This window comes from Triticum urartu, chromosome 3A (genome assembly GCF_056163025.1).
Source record: "Triticum urartu cultivar PI428250 chromosome 3A, HENAU_Tu73, whole genome shotgun sequence".
NCBI classification, from domain to species: domain Eukaryota; kingdom Viridiplantae; phylum Streptophyta; class Magnoliopsida; order Poales; family Poaceae; genus Triticum; species Triticum urartu.
This window is the reverse complement of record NC_141875.1, coordinates 723700535-723719941: the sequence shown is the minus strand read 5'-3', so window position 1 is coordinate 723719941 and position 19407 is coordinate 723700535. Positions and strand designations below refer to the sequence as shown.

General features: G+C 47.1%; 1 long non-coding RNA gene and 1 pseudogene across 1 annotated transcript; both read right to left on the bottom strand.

Moving 5' to 3' along the window:
- Positions 1–455: 455 nt before the first annotated feature.
- On the bottom strand, positions 456–3703 carry LOC147982217 (uncharacterized). The gene is made up of 4 exons (XR_015600009.1): positions 3293–3703; positions 2317–2446; positions 1679–1752; positions 456–707 (listed from the first exon to the last, which is right to left on the bottom strand). It is a non-coding gene; the product is annotated as an uncharacterized LOC147982217 (long non-coding RNA).
- Positions 3704–15111: 11408 nt separating this feature from the next.
- LOC147982216 (protein FAR1-RELATED SEQUENCE 5-like) lies at positions 15112–18162 on the bottom strand (annotated as a pseudogene).
- Between the last annotated feature and the right edge of the window lie 1245 nt (positions 18163–19407).

Genomic DNA, 19407 nt, shown 5'->3' with positions numbered 1-19407 from the left:
AATACATTTGGTTCCCCCCTTGTCCTTAAGGCACAATAAATATCCCATATATACTCGTGTGCGAACATGAATAGAAATTCAAAAAGCTAGAAACTCGTGGAGAGACTATCAATTCAGTGCTCGACTCCTAGGCCTAATAAATTTGCTTAATGCTGGAAGGCAGAATGATTGGATATACCATGAAGATAATCAGTGATATTTAGCCTGTATTAAGAAGCAATAGAAGAGATAAAGGATTGCATGCTGCCGCTAGAGATGATGCAGACTACACCTGCTGGTTCTTCTCTAGTCCGTATGATGCAGAGTCTGGTCATGAGCAGTTCTGGTAGATAGACATCTACAATGCACATTTTTCTTGATCAGACATTTAAGGATTAATCCGATTTATTTGCATTAATCGAATTTGGACTGGAGAATGGAACAGGATTTAAGAATAACGAGTTACTTGCCTGGTAACAAGTGTTGGGCAACATATTCGAACCATATATGGAAGGTGAACCGTGGTGCCATAAGTCTACTACAGTTCACAATAGTGCAGGGGAAGTCAACTGTAGTGCCATCTGCCGTAGTTTCTCCACTCCAACTACGGCGGCTGCCCGATCTGATTCAAACTAATGTCGATGCAGCTCCTCCACTTTGTTGTGGACTGAAGTGTGGTTGGGGCATGGAAGCTGAGGAGATTTAAAGGATCACCTCTTCAGCTGCACCTACCAACATGAATTTCAAAACATAAGACAACTCGAAATAGGATAACCACAAAACAAATTGATCATGTAGTTGCTGAAGTTCCAATCGGATTACCTATCTAAGATTATAAATGTGATCAGGTAAAAAAAAAGGAAACATATTTTATCTCTGTAGGATTCAGAGGAAACCAGAAGCTGAAAACTTACTCGGGATTCTTGAGAAAAAACAAGCTAGGAACTAATGCTTGCTCACATGCTCGTAATTGCATCGGTTCCCATTGACACTGATGACTTTGTTGATTTTGAGGACTAAAAAAGCAAGCCATAGCTAGCATTTAAAGTGGCTAGTCATGCATTTCGTCACTACTCACAGCAAAACCCTAGCATTTAAATGCTAGCCATGCACTTTTCCTGCTTGATTAGTATATATCCCGCACCTAATTCATTCTCGACTCTTAGCATCTATCTAGACTTCCAATTAGTGTAATTCCAATTATTTTCAACTTTAGAAAAGTTGGGATACAAAAAAAAAAATCTAAGTCTACGTCATGGCTATCCTAAGGATTACAAACTACAAACATACAGAAGAACATATCACATCCTAATTAAATGCTAGCCAGTAGAACAGAAAATTGCCGCAAATACAATAGCAGCAGCAACAACAACAACAAAGCCTTTTGTCCCAAACAAGTTGGGGTAGGCTAGAGGTGAAACCCATAAGATCTTGCGACCAACTCATGGTTCTGGCACATGGATAGCAAGTTTCCACATACCCCTGTCCATGGCTAGTTCTTTGGTGACCAGCTCTTAATTTTATTTCACACAAATAAAGCATTACAAACTACTGAAAATGGTAACTATGGTTATAAATGACACTATGATCTAGTAAGGTTACAGCATGGGCACAACTGCAGACGTAACAATGGCTTAATTGACAAGGCCATCTACAAAAAAAAGCAGGAAATGGCATCCAAGAAGCCACAATGGCTTACCTTGGTACATGAAGGATGACACTAGATCACAAAGTTACATCACTGAATGGCATCCAAGACTAACCACTTCATTCCTAAGAAAAATGAAAAGACAATCAAACATATCAGGGAAGATTAAATGTGAACTTGAGTAACCACAACTGAGCCTTGCAAAGATTTTAAAAAAGAAAATAATTGTGTGCACACATGAATACATGCTAAGTAAAGCAATATTTGAAATCAGAATGTTAACAAGTTACTAGGCAAATTTTCTGAAGACCTCATTCGATTGCACATGGCCAGATTAGATCAATGGTCGCCTTCAGTAATAGTGTGGCAGCAGAATTTTAACTTGCGAAATAAAATCCACTGCATGGTGAGAAAATGTAGCAAACGAAGCCTCAAACCGACTAAAAGTTTACTACAGTACATGGACTTCAAATCATAACTACATAATTACCAGGCATCATTAACAATTTGGCAGAACATGAGAAAATGTCAAGACAAGGATCACTATTGGTTTAAAGTCCACTAGGAAACAAATGCAACAAAGAAATACAGAAACGCATGTCATCTCGCAGAGAACTCAACCACAGAAATTTCCAGTCTTCTGTAAAGTACTTGTGCGATCAAATACAGAAAACGGAAGCTCAGTTTACCTACTTAAAATCAGTAGATATAGGAGGAAACTTTTCTACAAAGTAATCTTGCGAAATAAGCTCAAGCGGCCAATACTCCATCATGACCTGGATGGTTTTCCGAATCCAGAATTAAGGGATTCTAATGCATCTGAAATGGTAGAATATACAGCTGAATTAGTTCACTCTTACCCACGTCATTAACACATATTTGAAAGGAAGACTACAAAATCTAGACGAGAATGGAGAAACTACATAAATAAAGATATACCGAGTAGTTTCATTCTCTGACACGAGATCTGCAGGATAGTTTCAATGCTATGTTTGTCATGAGGTTTCTAACTATGATTGATAAACAAAAACAGAGGATGGGGACCCATGAGTTTTCCCTGAGTTGCGTAGAAAACTGGCCTTTAAGGATAATAATGGAGATAGTATCATTACATAATTGGTTTATATTCCCGTCTCTCCTCTCCAACTAGACAGCTTGGGCATAAACTGCGGAATTAACAAAAATAAATAAAAAGATGTACTTTATACAGTTATGAAATCAGAACCTAATGAAATGACCAATTCACAGAGCTAGGGTGTTTACGAGAGCAAGTACAATATTAACAAAATTAATTCATCTCTAGTCTCTAGATTATAGTACTTTCGGCGTCACTAACACATTATTCAAAATTAAGAGCAATGCCTAGAAAGAGAGTACTAAACACAGGAGCATTAAAATTAACCAGGTATGCAATACTACCAGATTCTCCGCATAGTTCTACAGGAACCTGGTTGATCATGCGGGTTCGTTGTTTATGGCAGTGACTACGAACATCGACGTGACACTTGCACACTGAACAACCACATTCCCTACTCCTAAATCCTAATATCTCTCCGCCGTTCTTTTCTTGTTAATGTTCAAGTATATTTGTTGTGTGTTTAGCACGACATCCCGCTACTCATCTCTTACAAATGAGCAAAGAATGCTAGAACAGGGCATGCACACCTGATAATTCAGGAGCAAATTCGCCACAAAACGTCGGGAAAACCAGATCGAAGCATGCCTCACGACGGAGGACGGGGACCTCGAGACGCGGGGCACCAAGCACGGATGCCCGAACCCTAGGTCCCGGCGACGAGAGAGCCGCCGCGGGCGCACGCGACGCCGTCACGGCCACCAGAGCTCGGGCGCGGCTGGGATAGGATTTCGGGGGAGGCGGCGAACACATGGCGGAGGTCGTGTTTCAGGGAGGCGCCGAATCCAATGAGGGGATGAGCAGAGTCAGTGGACTCCGAGACTGGAGGGAGCATAGGAGTGGCCGGCGGCGCCAACCCCGGTGGCGGCGCCGGCGGCGAGTGAGAAGGCCGAAGGCGTCGTCGGGGCTCGGGAAGGAGAGGAGGCAACGCACAGGGACGAAGTAAATGGGCCGGCCCATTTGCGCGACGAGAAATACACCGGACGAATAGTACCGTACCGGAAGTTTAATCAATATGTGATCAGTTTATTAGGCCGAATTCTGCCTAGTGCATCGCCAACACGGGGATCATGCACGGCTGTCAGCTGCGAAAGATGCCAAAGCGCACAAATAAAAGAGGCCGCTGAGCCCAACCCGTGAACCAGCATCGAAAAGTGCACACGGACGAAAAGATGGCCTCCGAGCCCATCCGTGACCCAGCACCGATAAGTGCGCACGGATCAAAACAAATGCAGTGAAAAGATCCCCTATGAGGGCACAGTCGTAAGAAAAAATAGCGCAATTGCATCCCCCGGGTTGGCACGTGCTATACATTAGCACTGGGCTTTTTGTTCAAATTCCTTTTTTTAAGGACGAGCTACCCTGTTTAAAAATTCAAAAATGCTTTTCTATCTATTTTATTTTAGTTTTTCTATTTTCATAAATTCAAGAAAATGTTGGGGTTTTCAAAATGTTTTTGTTTTCAAGTTTTGTTCGGAGTTACAAAAAAATGTTCCTGTTTACAAAATTTGTTTGCAGATTCAAGAAAATAGGAATTTCAAAAAAATTCATGCTTCCAAATTTGCTTTGGAATTCCAAAAATTGTTCCCATTTTCAAAACTGTTCGATAATTCAAAAATAGTATTTTTAAAACAAATGTTCCCAAATTTCGAAAATAATTCAAAAATGTTCCGAATTTCTACTATGCGGTTTCAAAAAATGTATGGACTTTTTCTAAAAAATCCATGCTTTTTAAAGCCGGATTAAAAAAAACTAATCGCCATAGTAGCTATATGGGTCGGCTCAATCGGGGCTCTCCTTGTGCGGAAGGCCGAGTACTGTTTGCACAAGGAGCATCATATAGGAGCTCCCAATAAATATGGCCTTGCTTCGCTTGAATGCCAATATTTTGGCTAATATTTGCTTGGTTGCCAAAACAGGGACTAACTAGTCCACGGATACCCCCTCGGGGGCTTCCTAGCAGACGCGCGCGAGCGCTTCAATCGCCACGTATCGCGTGTTGGGGGCATCACGGAAACCCAGTTTTTTTCCTGCACGGTTTTGCCAAGGATTTTTTTCCACTATTTTTTGGGGTTTCGGATTTCACTTAATTTTCCCTATGTTTTTCTAGGGAAAAATGATTTTTTTAGTTTTTCTAGTTTTAATTGCATGAAGCACACCATGTGAAAGAAACTATGCATCCCAAAATTGAAGAACACAGTTGTGTATCATGCGAAAAAAAATTGTTCTTCCCGCATGAATAGAAAAATGTGCTTCTCGAAAAATGAAAAAGAACAGTTGTTCCACGTGAAGCACAAGTTATGCTTCTCGGGAAGTGAAAAGCAGAGTTATGCTTCTGTGGGGGTTTATATATTCACGAATGGATACACTCCAGTGAGAAACAAGGGGGTTATCGCGTGTGGGTGGGAAACCTGTGTGAAACGTGATAGTAGTCATTAATTAGCGATCTTCCTGGTGGATAAGTAGTTACGCCATTGGCACGGCGGAAGTGGTAACCATACAAATGGAGCGCCATTGACTTGGATGTGCATGGGAGGAACATGTTGGATTGAAACTTCCCTTTCCCGTGCTCCAAACCAACACCCACAGCCTCCAAATATGGAGGCTCGTGGGCTAGATATGGCATCAGCTCCAAAACTTATGTCAGATTGAGATGCATATGGCGACTCTGTTAGAGTGCCATTTTGGGACCAGATCACCATATTGGGGGTTATTATGACGGCCAACTTGATACTGCGATCCTTTTGAGTTGCTTATTGAGGGAAGACCTAACCTCCATGGCTACCGTTCTCATGCAGGTCATAATCATCAATGATGCGACCAAGCTGAAGACGAGAGAGGAAAGGGAAAGCACGCCAACTACGTGGAAGTAAAAGCGCGATGAATGACCGCCATGGAGAGGTTGCCCCACCATAAGGGGGAACAAGGGGCCGGTTCAGGTCAACTGCATTTGAGGAGAAAAAATGGCATTGCACGTAGACCCAACTTGTTAGAGGACAAAATACTGGTTTGCCGAATAAGTTCATGTCCAGTGAGGATCTTCAAATAAGTCTCAAATGTTCGAATCAGACGGTTCAGACACTTTGAGCCGTTTAACACAGATCACCAAATTGATCAGGACATGTCCGAACATTTGAATTTTCTAGCCTGGCCCCAATTCGAGAGGAAATCAAGGGGAGTCCACGCGTGAGCCACGTCGGACTCTGACACATTGGACCCACCCCAAAAGGCGTATCCGGCTATAGACACCCCCCTCATACACACCATCTTCATCGGACGTCCACCTATCTACAGTCATGTCGGCACGCCACCCGAAAAGCCTACATCAGTTGCCCACATTGAACCTTTGCCACTTCGCCTGCCCCATCTATTGAAAAGTCGATCAGTCACCCACCAAAAGCCTACCTTGGAGCCCATCTCCCCACCCCTCGGCCATCGTATGACCCCCCCCTTAGTTCGCATCTACCATTGCCATGGTCCATACCAAAATCACATGGTACAAGATGTTGACTCCGGAGCACTACGCCAAAATCACATCGGAGGTCCACGTTGCAGAAGCCCGACGTTGGCCCCACATTGATGCTGCCAACCTTCGAGATCTATGGACGAGATGGAGGACGAGGAGGAAGACAATCCCATGGCCATGGTGGAGGTCGCAGGAGGAGGAGGCACCCGTGCCGAAGGAGGATATGATGGTCGCTTATATCGCGGGTGGCGCGGCGGACGACATCTTCACCATGCAACAGGTAGAGGAGCATTTCAATCGGACGCTCTTGTAGGAGCTCCACGCTACGGTGTCTCAACTGCAGGCGCAACACACGGATTATGCAGGCGTAGCGAAGCTCCTCGTGAACCCGGATGTCGTCAACAAGAACACGGTTGTGTTCATGTACGTGTAGAGCACCCGTATGATTGACCACGAGCGCCGCCAGCTCGCATCAAAGACGCGCTATGGGAGTAACTTTTCGAGAAGCTCGAGGCTAAGGATGATGAGGCGCCGCATAAGCACGACAACGCCGTGAAAAGAGGCATATGGCTATGACCGCCAACGACAACGAGGCCGATGGCTCCTGTGCGGGGGTCATCAACCTCGCCTCCGACCGGGAGGAGTAGATTAGTTTTTTAGTTGTTTTCAGAGATCTTTTCCATTAGGGAAAATCGATGTTTGCCTTATTGGAGGGATATGGTGTAACGCCCCGAGACCGTTGCGCCAGGTGTCTTCCGGTGTTTCGTTGTTGTTGCCTTGTCATTTGCTTGCGTGTTGCATCTTGCCATGTCATCATGTGCATTGCATCATCATGTTTTCAAAACTTGCATTCGTCCGGGTTATCCCAGTTCTCCCCGTTGTCCTTTCTGAGCCCATACCACACTTGCCCGCGCCCGCGGCATGTCCGAAAAGTATTTTATAAGTGGCCGGAAAATGTTCTCGGAATGGGATGAGAGTTGGCGTGTGGTCTTGTTATAGTGTAGGTAGACCGCTTGCCAAGTTTCATCGCAATCGGAGTCCATTTGACGCCCCAACGGATAACTATAGCGGCAATATAGCCGGTCTAACGTCGGACGTTTTCGGTCTCCAGAAATAGTCGCCAGGCCACCCTCTCTTCTCTTATCTCAGCTCGAGACCGTCTACATAGCCCACTACCTACCACCAGGTCCAACCTAACCTCTCTCGTCAGCCCGCGGCCCTCCTCGCGCGCGCGTCCGAAAATTGTCCCGGACCCGACCCGAGCAGTCGTCACCGTCGTGTCCGGATCATCCCCAAACATCTACAAAACATCTCCGTTTTCTCATTTGGGCTCCCTAGCTATATTATTCGCGATCGTCCGATTACGATCGAAGGGACCGGATAGTCCCTAATTTAACCCACATGCTATTTATACACAGATGAAACCCTAGAAACTAGAGATCTGTCCCATCCACCCCGTGTCCGCCGCCACCACTCTCTCCCTTGGTTTCAGCGCCAAACCAATCCCCAATCGGCAGCCTCGATCCAAATCCACCCGCACGCAACCAGCCACTGCGTCCTCCCGATCTGCCTCCTCCCGCAGAGGCACTCACCTCGACCCCGAGCGGATCAAGCCAGCCGTCCCCGCCGGCGATGGGCAGCACCGGACCAGCAGGACTGTGGCCTTCCTCTCCCTCCTCCCCTCTGTTTTTCCTCGTGCTCCCCGGCTCTCTCTCACGATCTCCCTGTCTCTCTGTATTTCATCTGTTGCAGGTCCCGAGCACCTTGTTCCCTCCTCCCGTGCCTCGATCCAGGGTGGATCGGGAGCAGCGCCACCCTGCGTCAACCGCCGGAGCAACGTCTGCCCCGGCGAACCTCGACCTCCTCCGAAGCCATGGAGCCTCCCTGCCGTTCCCGACCTCAACTCCCTCTCGTCTCGCCATGGCGTCTCCGAGCCCAACCATGGACAGTGGCTGCCGGAGCTCGTCTTCCCCGCCCGCGCGTGCCCGCCGTCGGCCAGAGTCGCAGGCCACCATGGACAGCCCCAGGAGCTCCCTCGCAGCTGCCTGGATCTGGCGTCTCACCGGAGACCGCGTCCTCGCCCGTTTCCAGCCGCTGCCATGCTCTGTCGAAGACGACGAGCACCCGCCCGAGCCAGCAGCGTCGTTGACCGCGTGCGTGGAACACATCCCGCGCCAAGTCCCTCCGGCCGCGCCCGCAACCTGCCTCCGCACCGTCCCTGCGTTCCTGTCGACCCTCGCTGGAGTTGTGCCAAGTTCCACCTGCTCTTCTCGTCCTGCCAGATGCATCCCTCGTCGCCGGATCCGGGGACCCCGCGCCCGGATCCCTCCATCCCCGGCGAGCTCCGCCTCCCTCCATCGCCGGAGCACCGCCGGATGCCTCGCCGTTGACCCTGCCATCTGCTTCGTTCGCCTAGGGCAGCGCCCAGTCTCTGCTTCATCCACGCGAGGGAGACGAGCGCAGCGCTCCTGTTTCGTTGACCGAGTCCGCCCGAGCCGGCCCGCCGCTAGTTTTCCCCTGCAGGCCTCCCTCTCTGTCTAAACCGGGCCAGGCCCATGGTGAGCGCCCCAGCGCCCAGCAGTTTCGGCCCGTGCCTTGTTTTTTTTGCCAGATTTGCAGAATAGTCCCTAGAGTTCATGCATTTAGTATCTCACAAACTGTGCATCGGATTAAAATAAGTTATATATGAAACTTGCTTAGAATTTTGTGTAGATTAATAATTTGCCACTTTCATCTATGTTTGAAATGTTGTTTGTTTAAATTTGCTTAAATGCCATGCTAAAATGCTTTATTTCATAACTAAATAACCGTAGCTCCAAACCTAACAAACTTTATATGTAAATGGGGTAGAAAAATGCCTAGTTTAACATGGTGGCATCACTTTGCATGTTTAACAACTCTAAAATTGTGTTTAGGGCAGAACAGTACCAAACCTTAAAACATGCACATGAGGAGTTTCCAGACTTGTTGTTTTGTTGTTCCGGCCTCATTTAAACTTGCCTAGATAGATACTTTCATTATGCTTCACCTCTTGCCATGCTAACAAGATTTAATATTGTTGGGTACATAAACGAGAGAGAACTAAATAAGTTATGTGGTGTTCCGTCAATATGCACCCCGATGCATATTGAGCTCCACTTAATTTGTAGGATTGTTTGTGCACTTTGCCATGCCATGCCTCATTAAACCGGACATGCATCATACTTGTTTGCGCATCGTGCCATGCTTATGTGGTGGTTGTTTACTATGTTGTTTGCTTTTTTCCGGTGTACTTCTTCTCGGTAATCCGGTAACGTCGTGATTGTGAGGACCCGTTCGACTACGTCCGTTTGTATTCTTCATGGACTCTTTCTTCTTCCTTGCGGGATCTCAGGCAAGATGACCATACCCTCGAAATCACTTATATCTTTGCTTGCTAGATGCTCGCTCTTTTGCTATGCCTATGCTGCGATACCTACCACTTGCTTATCATGCCTCCCATATTGTTGAACCAAGCCTCTAACCCACCTTGTCCTAGCAAACCGTTGTTTGGCTATGTTACCGCTTTGCTCAGCCCCTCTTATAGCGTTGTTAGTTGCAGGTGAAATTGAAGCTTGTTCCATGTTTGGAACATGGATATTCTTGTTGGGATATCACAATATCTCTTATTTAATTAATGCATCTATATACTTGGTAAAGGGTGGAAGGCTCGGCCTTATGCCTGGTGTTTTGTTCCACTCTTGCCGCCCTAGTTTCCGTCATATCGGTGTTATGTTCCCGGATTTTGCGTTCCTTATGCGGTTGGGTTATAATGGGAACCCCTTGACAGTTCGCCTTGAATAAAACTCCTCCGGCAAGGCCCAACATTGGTTTTACCATTTGCCACCTAGCCTTTTCTTTCCCTTGAGTCGGCCGGCTCAAGGGTCATCTTATTTTAACCCCCCGGGCCAGTGCTTCTCTAAGTGTTGGTCCAACTAAGCGATGTCCGAGGCTACCAGGGGCAACCCTGGGCTGGCTTACCCGACGTCTGGCTCATCTGGTGTGCCCTGAGAACGAGATATGTGCAGCTCCTATCGGGATTTGTCGGCACATCTGGGTGGCTTTGCTGGTCTTGTTTTACCATTGTCGAAATGTCTTGTAACCGGGATTCCGAGCCTGATCGGGTCTTCCCGCTAGAAGGAATATCCTTCGTCGACCGTGAGAGCTTGTGATGGGCTAAGTTGGGATACCCCTGCAGGGTTATGAACTTTCGAAAGCCGTGCCCGCGATTATGGGTAGATGGGAATTTGTTAATGTCCGGTTGTAGAAAACCTGAAGCTTAACTTAATTAAAATGCATCAACCGCGTGTGTAACCGTGATGGTCTCTTTCCGGCGGTGTTCGGGAAGTGAACACGGTGTTGGAGTTATGCTTGACGTAGGTTGTTCTAGGATCACTTCTTGATCATAGTTTCTTGAACGTGCCTTGCCTTCTCTTCTCGCTCTCATTTGCGTATGTTAGCCACCATATATGCTAGACGCTTGCTACAGCTCCACCTCATACCTTTTACCCGTCCTATAAGCTTAAATAGTCTTAATCACGAGGGTGTGAGATTGCTGAGTCCCCGTGACTCACAGATACTTCCAAAACCAGTTTGCAGGTGCCGATGATGCCATGCAGGTGACGCAACCAAGCTCAAGGAGGAGCTCGATGAAGATCTTGTCCTTTGTGTTGTTTCGGTCCAGTTGATCAGTAGTGGAGCCCAGTTGGGGTCGATCGGGGATCTGTGTAGCATTTGGGGTAGTCTTCTTTTATTTTGGTTCCGTAGTCAGACCTTGAGTGTATCTGGATGATGTATTCTTTTATTCTTGTAATTGTGTGAAGTGGCGAGTGTAAGCCAACTATGTATCCTTTTCGCTTAATGTATTACATGGCTTGTTGTGAAGATTACCTCACTTGCGACATTGCTTTCAATGCGGTTATGCCTCTAAGTCGTGCTTCGACACGTAGGAGACATAGCCGCATCAAGGGCGTTACATATGGTTGGATGGTCTTTCATCTGGTCGGATGTCCGAACATGTCCATGGATATTCTGATGTGGTCAGTTTGGTGAGCCGCTTTGGTGGCGCATTAGGAATGGGATAGATACAAATCATCGAAATCCCTAGTATGGATGAAGATTTTTTTTGACAAATTCGAGGTGGTGTTGCACCTCCGGCCGTTGATGACATCATCCTCGCACAAGCAAACGACCGGCCGGGCGAATGGATCGAAGGATTCAGACAAATGAAACCAAGCAGGCAAAGACTAGTCAGACACTTGCTTGGCACAACAAGCAGCGGATGGAATCGACAAATCTTTGCCCTCGTTGTCATCTTCCTCCCGCCTCACCCTCTCAAGCGACGAGCAGAATGCGAGTGCTGACCTTGCTGGCTTGCGTCCTAGGTATGCAATTCCGGTTGCCATAGGCCAAGCCGAGGTGACTGACTTCATGCCACTGGTCCCAAGCTGGGGAGGGAGCTTGGCACCAACTGGACCAGTGGATCGATAAGTAACATTCATCTACGACAGTTCTGACTGAAGCCTTGTCGTCCCCATCTAGGCGCATCGCCATTCCAAAGCAAAAGTTGTCGTCTCCCTGTCACCGCGCAGCCACCCATCCATCATCCATCCGCTGGGTCCCTACAGTACCTCTCCTCACCTTGACTTCAGCGCCCATGGTGGGGGCCAGACGACCTCGTGTCGCCTGGGCTAGGTGCTATTCCTTTTCGATCCCGCCGTCGACGCACCGTGTCTAGCACTGCACCACTTGTCAAACGAATGCAATCGATCAGCACTCCTGGCTGGCTCGCTCTATAAATACTCTTCTACTGCTAAAGCCTGACCAGCCAGGACGTATGATCATGGCGAGCAGCAGCAGCATGGCGGCGCTGGTCATCGCCGTGCTGTGCGGCCTGTGCCTGACGGCGAGCCGCGTGGAGGGGCAGCTGCAGGTGGGCTTTTACAGCACCACCTGCCCCAATGCCGAGGCCATCGTCCGGCGCGCCGTCACGGCGGCCTTCACGACCGACCCCGGCGTCGCCGCCGGGGTCATCCGGCTCCACTTCCAGGACTGCTTCGTCGAGGTACGTGTCGCATAGGATCAGAAGCAGCTGCAGGCTGCAGCTATAATATATATGCCTGCTTGCTTTTGCATGGCTACGCCGCACGGGTGCTATATTTAGGAACCAGCAATGCTAGACCTACGTACTGATTCATACGTAATGGCTTCGGTGGCTTTTTTTTGGTTGGAGGAAATAAGGGGGAGGGGCCCTACCCATTTGAAATCAGGGGCGGAGAGGTTATAGTTAGGAAATTTACGTAAGAGTTCCTAGGTTTTCTTCGTAGGTGTAGCATTTTTGTTTAGGAACGGAGGGGTAGGAGAGAGGGGAAAACGTATACGTGTTTAGCATGCACCCGTATACGTGTTTAGAGCATCTCCAGCCGTTCGGCCTCCAGGACGCATAAAAAGCGTCTCCTGGGGGCGAGCCGGCGATGCAATCGGCGCTGGGGGCGGTTTCGCGCCCAGTCATCGCCCCCAGCTCGCCCCCAGGCGTCGAAATTGGCCCACTTTTCAGCCCCATTTCGGCGAATAAAGGGCCCATGTGGGCGACAATAGGCCCATATTCGGCGTGGTTCACCCTTGTTCGGCTTTGAATTATGCACATAAATTTTTTTATCACATATTTCATCACAAAAATATCAAATACTTCAACAAAATAGTGTTCAATACAAATTATATGGTTCAACAAATAAAAACTCATATTTCATCACCGGGAGCTCCGTATGCAAGCATCCTCATCGCTGTCGTGCACTTCTGGATGGAGATGAATCCAAGAGCGCCGGTGCAATCCATCTTGCACTTGAAGTAGTTGTTGAACTCCCGGATAGAATTCACAATCCTGAGGAAGAGCTTTCGGCTCATCCGATAACGGTGCCGAAATGTTTTCTCGCCGTGAAGTGGAGCATCGGCGAAGTAGTCGGAGTAGAGCATGCAGTAGCCTTCGAGACGATGCCGGTTCTTTGCTTTCACCCGCCCAGGCGCCGAGACACATCGCCGCGGCTTTTCATTGCTCGCCAGCAGCTGGGCGAGGGCGGCGAGCACCATGAGATGCTCTTCTTCCTGGACGTCGGCCTCGGCTTCCTCCTCCAGCAGCGCGGCGAGCGCTTCCTCGTCATCTGAGTCCATCGCCGAGGCAGGCAAATCGCCGAACACCTTGAGCTCGGTGGGCGTGTACCCGCCGCTAAACCGTGCCTCCGTGGCCGAAAACGGCGGCCGGAAACGCCCAGCTGCTGTTGGAGGGGCTGCCGCGGCGAAGCGCTGCTATTTTTCCGGCGGGTAATGGCTATCTAGCGGTGTAGGACGGTGGGCGGCGCCGGGATATAGCTACTTGTGGCCGAGGGAGCGGGGGGTGGGAGGCGAGTCAGGGAAGAAAACCTTGACTTTTCCCGTGACGGTGTGGGCCAGCCACACTTTTCCCTTGCGCCGGGGAAGAAAATTTCATGGACACCGGCTGCAAAGCCCATCCTGTGCGTACCCCTGCCCAGATTCGTCCACGTGTCCTCTCCTTACATCCGACCGCCGCAGTTCGTTCCGATCCGTTCGCTCCTTTCGTCGGCTCGGGAGCGCTCGCTCGGCTCCAAATACGTGCGATCCCGGCTCCCTCACGAGGCAAGGCCGGCTGAAGCGGAGGCCCACATAGTCGGCCCTTTTGTCTCACAGTCGCCCGGTTTCAAGCCTCCGCGTCTTTCGTCCGCCGCCGCCGCTGCCGCTGATGGAGGGCACGGTGTGCCCAAACCAAGGTGATCCCGTCTCCGGCGCCGGCCTCTCACTCCCCCACACGCACCTCCATCTCGCCCAGTTCAGAACTGGTGACCCCCTCCCTTGCAAGTCTGAAAGTTTGTGTTTCCTTTTGGCTGTTAGCATGCAATTAGCTCCTTCAGGTAAGAGGTTTGATTTGCTAATCGTACATGACCACATGTTAATCACATATTTTGATTAAACTGGGACGAACGAAGTGCAACCTAGCAAGCTCGTACTTGATCAGATCGTTTGATTCGCTCAGTCGAGCTACAAAATCAATTCCATCACTAGTTTCAGAGTAAAGAAAGTGTAGTTTCAGACCGAAGGGTGTTTATCTTACAGGAGGACGAACTTTACATTATTTTGCTATACGTCTGACAACTATCTAACCAAACTCACATGCTAATAATTCAATGCGATTTGTGCATGTCTTTGCAGTCGTGAAAGAGAAGTTTTCAAATTGGCAAGGATTCCCCCTGGTCCAACTAGCTAAGATGGTAGAAAAGGGAACAAAGAGCAAACAGGAGGTCACCTACTCATGTAACAGTCATGCTTCGCCATCATTCTACTGGACGAAGACCCCGAAGTACACCGCTGGAACAAGACAACTGATGCCATGGAAACAACATCAATAATTCCTGATGAGTAGACTTAAAAGTAGGATTTTGAGATATTACAAATCTGGAGTAGACTTCGTGACAAATCGTGTACTAGTATATAGCTGATTGCTCTCTCTGACAATTTCCAACTACAATGTACAGTTGTACACTGTATCTTTTTTCATCTAAGATATATATGAATGAGGTGCTCGACCTCGAAGATTTAAATCAGAGGTCTGAAAATCTGAAACTATTGCAGGTGCTCGGCCTTGAAGATTTAACACTTAACACATTCTGTCGCATAATCAATGCAATCTCACAGAAATCCAGAAATGATGAAAAACCATACTCAGTGTAGTACATAATTATACCAAAACATTCTAAATGAAGACAAAATTCAGTCTACTACAGTGCATCAATTATAATTCATAGATACACCAAATGACATCAAAAAAATTGTACTCCTTATAGGCTGCCCGTAATACTAATCATCAAAAGGTAACTTTCTAGCAGCCGAGGACAATGTGGCATCCTGCTCAACCCCAAGTAAAAGACTTGTAAATCCGCCTTGGATAGATGGAGCAGACATGGTTGAAGGTTGCCCATACACATCATTTGCAAAGGTTAGCATTGTGGCATTAGCATATCTGCCTTGGATCAACGGTGCAGCCATGATCGAAGATCGCCCTTGCCCATAGACATCATTTGAAAATTTTGGCATGGTACTAGTAATGTCAATACTACCAGCATTCACATCCTATATCATAGAATATGAAATTGTTCATAAAACATGCAAGTCAAATATGAAAAGGGGATACTGACTCTGAGTCAAATGGGTTACCATCATTTCCTTCGGATCAATGCCGCCATCCCTATTCTGTACTACATTTTTTCGATCTTCTCCTAAAGTCAAACATATGAATTGAAAGAAAAGTAAAAGGATTAACAATAGAAGTATAGAATGGAAAAAGGCTTGCTAGAATGGGTAGGATCGGTACCTTTCTTTTTAGCACTTTTATTTTTCTTCCCTTTCTTTTCTTCGAGGGAGATGGTTGCCCGTTTACGCTTTGCGCCTTTCACCACCTGCGGAACTCTGAATGATATTGTACCATTTATTGTGTTTGTAGCACACTCAGCCGAAACTAGCGGAACCTCGCTGATTTTTCCTCCATCTTGCTAAGAGTGTTATCTGCTTCCAAGTCTAACTTATCTATAGCTTTCTTGAAATCATCAAGAAGTTGTTTTGACCGAGTACACTTCAATGCAACTGATGTAGCCTTCCTTGAGATACGTGCAGCTTGTGTTTTCAAGCTTTCCTCCTCGGATCCTTGTTTTTCAACATAAAATCCTCTTTTCGCATATTTTGTCCATCTTCCTAGTATATATTGTGGTGGCAAAATGAAAACGTCATTCATATTGAAGACTTTGAATGCATGCTTGCACAATATACCTGCAAGATATGGATGTCATATTTCATCAAGTTGTATTACAGAGCACATTGCATCATAAATTGTGTATATATACCTATGGATTCGAACTTTCTGCAACAACATGTAATAGTTGTGTCCGTGGTATTGAATATAACTTTTGCTCCATGCTCGCTGTTCATATGTGTGACCATATATGTCAACACCGGACCGTCGGTTTGTAATAGTTTACAAGAGAATGAAAATTGGCTTTTGAATTCTGTTTCAAATTCTGAATACATCCGCCTTGTATATGATTCAGATGCAGTCTTTAGCAAAGGAAAATTTGGACTGTAAGCAACAGGTTTCTTTCGACGCGAACTAAAATCTTCATCCAACTCATTTTCACGAAGACTTCCAAAAACCTTCTCACATTCTACAAGGAGTTCTGAAAGACCAAGTCTCCTACGAAATCTTTGCTTGAATACATTATTCATACCTTCACTCCTTTGAGTCGAGTTCATATCAGCTGTAAAAGAGTCACGATAGACAGCAGCCCACTTTTCCCTCAACTCATACAGCTTTTTCATCCATTCATTGTCCTCAAGGTTGTATTGATCCAACAATTCGAACCATTTTTTATTGAAGTAAAATTCTGACCTATCTTCGTAGACACATTTCTTAAAATCAGGTAAAAACTTCTCAGGATGCTCATGAATTACATGCCCAAGATGTTTTGCAGCATTAAGATAAATGTGCCACAAACAAAGCCGATGACTTGTATTTGGGAACACATATGCAATTGCTCCGTCCATGGCCTTGTCCTGATCAGTGAAAATAGTGCTCGGATGCTTGCCTGACATCGCTGTTAAAAATGTTTCAAAGAGCCAAACAAATGAATCGATACTCTCATTAAATATCAGCGCGGCACCAAAAATTACTGTCTTCTTGTGATGGTTGGTACCAACGAATGGAGCAAAAGGAATTTCAAGCTTGTTAGTCTGAAAGGTGGTATCAAATGATACAGCATCCCCAAAACATGCGTAATCCATGATAGACTGACCATCTGCCCAAAAGAAATTAGCTATCTGGCCATCAACTTGATTTATCTGAATGGCATAAAAAAATGTAGGATCCTCTCTTTGCTTATTTTTCAAGTATTCCAACAGTGTTTGTGCATCATTTGATTCTAAATACTTCTTGCGCTCGCGACCAATCTCATTATTGCAGTCCATCTTTGAGAATGGTACTTTGTCGGGTCCTCCGTAAAATGCTACCATAAAGTCATATACCTGGGATGGCTTCATCCCGGCTTCCCGTATCTGGCCAATTAGATGTCTATCCGCTTCTATAACACGTCTTTGGGACCTCATCTTGTGCACCTTATTGGGACTAGCAAGATAATGATTGTGCTCGGTTATAAGCTTTTGCACTGTCCAAATACCATCCTTGTTGACAATAAATTGAATACGAGCCTCACAACCTGTCCTTTTAGTGTCCTTAGATGATTGGGTTTCTCGATGGCCTTCGTTACTGCAAACTATATATTTTTGAGATATACTTTTATCACCTCGTCGCTTTGTGTGACTTTTTCTGACACTGAACCCAACCTTAGCGGCATATGCGTTGTACATATCATAAGCGCTGTCCTCTGAATCGAAAGCCAATCCAACTTTTGGAACAATCAACGTTTGTCCAACTTTATCAATCGCCTGCCATACAATGAGTCCAGAGTTAAATTTATATTACCATAATGTGATGTGGGAAAATGTTTTTCTCATGCACTTTGTAAATTTGTTTTCCTAAGCTTACTGAAGAACGCATATTAATTTTGAGCAGTCATTTGCCAAGTAATCAGTGCATAGTACAGTACTAGAGTACGATGATCTTATGCCGACTGTCTGAATAGGATATCGCTTTTCAACTCGTACCTGCATTCTTTGCTCTACATCGGCGACCCCGTCGTCCTGCTGACCTCCTTCTCCTATCATGGCGGTGGTCGTATCCTCCCGGACTCCTCCTCCTGACATGACGTGTGGGGCCTGCAAGTTCATGGCGTGCGCACAACCATTCTCATCCACGAGATTTATGCGGGACAAGTCGTCGGCAGTGCCACCGTGGTCCGTCATGGCCGCTCCCGTCCTTCTCGACGGTACTGCAGCTTCAAACTGCGGCGGCTATGAATATCCTTCTAGGCTGATGCGGCCATGCGAAGGAGAGGATGAAGATGCGTTTGGGCGTGAGGCAAACATAGTTGTGCTCTCCCCCGGCGGAGTGAGTGCCGGACCAGGGTTCCCTCGGCCGCCACCAGTCTAATCTGCCATGATCAGATCGCCGCTATTCAAGGGAAGCAGATGCTATCAATCACAAGTATGCGTATCTGATTGAAAAGTCATAACGACGGGAGCTGATTGCCTGCAGTTTTTGCAGCCAAGCGGAGCCCAGGGAGCCGGGATCGCACGTGTTTGGAGCCGAGCGAGCGCTCCCGAGCCGACGGAAGGAGCGAACGGATCGGAACGAACGGCAGCGGTCGGATGTAAGTAGGGGACACGTGGACGAATCTGGGCAGGGGTACGCACAAGATGGGCTTTGCAGCCGGTGTCCACGAAATTTTCTTCCCGAAATCAGGGGGCGGAGAGGTTATAGTTAGGAAATTTACGTAAGAGTTCCTAGGTTTTCTTCGTAGGTGTAGCATTTTTGTTTAGGAACGGAGGGGTAGGAGAGAGGGGAAAACGTATACGTGTTTAGCATGCACCCGTATACGTGTTTAGAGCATCTCCAGCCGTTCGGCCCCCAGGACGCATAAAAGCGTCCCCTGGGGGCGAGCCGGCGATGCAATCAGCGCTGGGGGCGGTTTCGCGCCCAGTCATCGCCCCCAGCTCGCCCCCAGGTGTCGAAATTGGCCCACTTTTCAGCCCCAATTTCGGCGAATAAAGGGCCCATGTGGGCGACAATAGGCCCATATTCGGCATGGTTCACCCTTGTTCGGCGTTCAATTATGCACATAAATTTTTTTATCACATATTTCATCACAAAAATATCAAATACTTCAACAAAATAGTGTTCAATACAAATTATATGGTTCAACAAATAAAAACTCATATTTCATCACCTGGAGCTCCGAATGCAAGCATCCTTATCGCTGTCGTGCACTTCTGGATGGAGGTGAATCCAAGAGCGTCGGTGCAATCCATCTTGCACTTGAAGTAGTTGTTGAACTCCCGGATAGAATTCACAATCCTGAGGAAGAGCTTTCGGCTCATCCGATAACGGCGCCGAAATGTTTTCTCGCCGTGAAGTGGAGCATCGGCGAAGTAGTCGGAGTAGAGCATGCAGTAGCCTTCGAGACGATGCCGGTTCTTTGCTTTCACCCG